We start from the raw sequence: 2185 nt of genomic DNA on the forward strand, positions 1-2185 counted from the left end.
ATAACAAAAAGTATATCCAAATGCTATGAAAATTGTGAGCCTACGAAGGTATCATGATCTAACATGAATACTATGAGACAAACTTTGAAAAAAAAAATAGTGTAATGGAACATAGGATTTAAAGTATTATCCACCCATAAAAATTTTCCAACAATATCTTAGCCATGTGAATGAATTATTCATTTTTAGTAATCACTTACACTTTCACCTCTATGTAATCTGTTGGAGAGAAATTTATCTACATCGTACCTACATTAGCCAAACCAAGACAGTTAAAAATTTTAGCATATTAAAATTCATATCATAACGAAAACCTACCACAGCAAAAAAAAAAACATTTTTGAACTGTAATCTATATATGGTAAAATTATCTTGTCTTTTACATTTGTATTAACGTCACTCCCGATCACTCAAATTTTCTATTTAATAAAAAGTTTACCCTTTATAACTACTATCTATAACTTTTGCACTCGAAAGAATATAAAAGCTTACCAAGCCCCATCATGTGATTTGGCCTCGAATTGATCTTTTGAAGGATTTAGAACCTTCTCATCTGTTTGTTAAAATAAAGAGAATAAAACATCTAAAAAGGTTAAACACGAGATGAGTATTGACAAAATATAGATTTTACACGAAAACATTATTTTGAGAATTATTCAAATATTATACCAAGAAGTAGATGTTCTAGTCAACTAGAAACCTGAAAATTTCATAGATATTTATTATCATTTCTAAAAACGTTTATACAATGAAATGTTTTCATTTAGGTTTACATACCCGAAACTTTTGCATCTTTAGATTTGTTAGAAGTTTTTGCGACATCAGATTTATACTTATACCGATCTTGGAACCATCTTTGCACCTAGAAACCACTCCACCACAAACAAAACTATTTAAAAAACATTAAGAATAAGGATAGAATATATTTCGAGAAACAAACAACAAACCTCAGTCCACTTCACACGAGGTTTCCCATCACGATCATTGGATTGGCTACATAGAAATAATCGAAATGAATCTTATACAATATGAAAAAAAAATAAAGACTAATGTTTACTTGAAGATTGTTGCAAGTCTTCTATACACCCATAGGCTCGGAGGATGCTCTTCAGAATTCTTATACACTTTCTCCATTTTCTGTATCTGGTTTCAATAGAAAAAAGAAAAGAAACTTAAGTATTCAGAATTATAAATTACTAAAAATAATATTTTCAAATAAATAGAAAGAAAATGAAAGAGATAACCTCAGTTGCCGTAAATCCAGTGAAAGTAATTTTCTCTCTTGGACGTAGACGAGCCATAATAAGGATTGAAATTAGGCTAGGGTTACCGTATATTCTTCTACAAAGGGTTCAAGAGAGAGAATGGCGGCGGTTTAGAGGGGGGAATTAGGGTTTTTGAGAGAGAAAAGGGTTTTTATATTATTATATTTAGGTTATATATATGTACAATAAACCCCTCCAATAAACCCCTCCGGCATAGTGGACCATATAAATTATTACTCATTTTAAAAAAGTTGTGAATTATTTTTTAATATTAAAAATATTGGTAGAAATATACTAGTTTTTATAGAGAGAAATTTCAAACCTAATGGTTTATTTTGATAACTTCATTTATTTAATTGGGGTTGACTTTAACTATTGGATCTTTCTAAGAACACTTATGAAGATATGAAACTCTAGAAAAATAGATATTAAGAGAAAAAAGTCTTAAAAATCTTAAATATTATATTTTCAATAGAGTAATTAGCCTAAAAACCCTAAATTATTTATACATAGCTCATTAGTAATTAAATAAATCATAATTGTATAAAAGACAATAAAGATCTATAATTTTTAATTTTCTGACAATCAATGCTTAAACTCACAATCTCCTCTGTAAGCTTGATTTGGTTCGAGATTCTTCACGTCGAGAGCAGCTCTCGCATCTCTACAAATTTGACTATTACTAGTGCCTTAGTGAGAATTTCTACATGTTGCTCTCTAGTGCATACGAACTCTACAACGATATGTCGATTCTCGACGCATTCACAGATGAAGTGGAACCGAGTGTTGATGTATTTGCTACGTCCATGAAATACCGGGTTCTTCATTAATGCTATTGCGGACTTATTGTCAACATAGAGGGTTACCAGCCTCGGCTCGCATTCGAGTACCTCGCTCAACAAGTTTCTTAGCCAAAGTCC

Source organism: Impatiens glandulifera, chromosome 2 (assembly GCF_907164915.1).
Source record: "Impatiens glandulifera chromosome 2, dImpGla2.1, whole genome shotgun sequence".
NCBI lineage: Eukaryota > Viridiplantae > Streptophyta > Magnoliopsida > Ericales > Balsaminaceae > Impatiens > Impatiens glandulifera.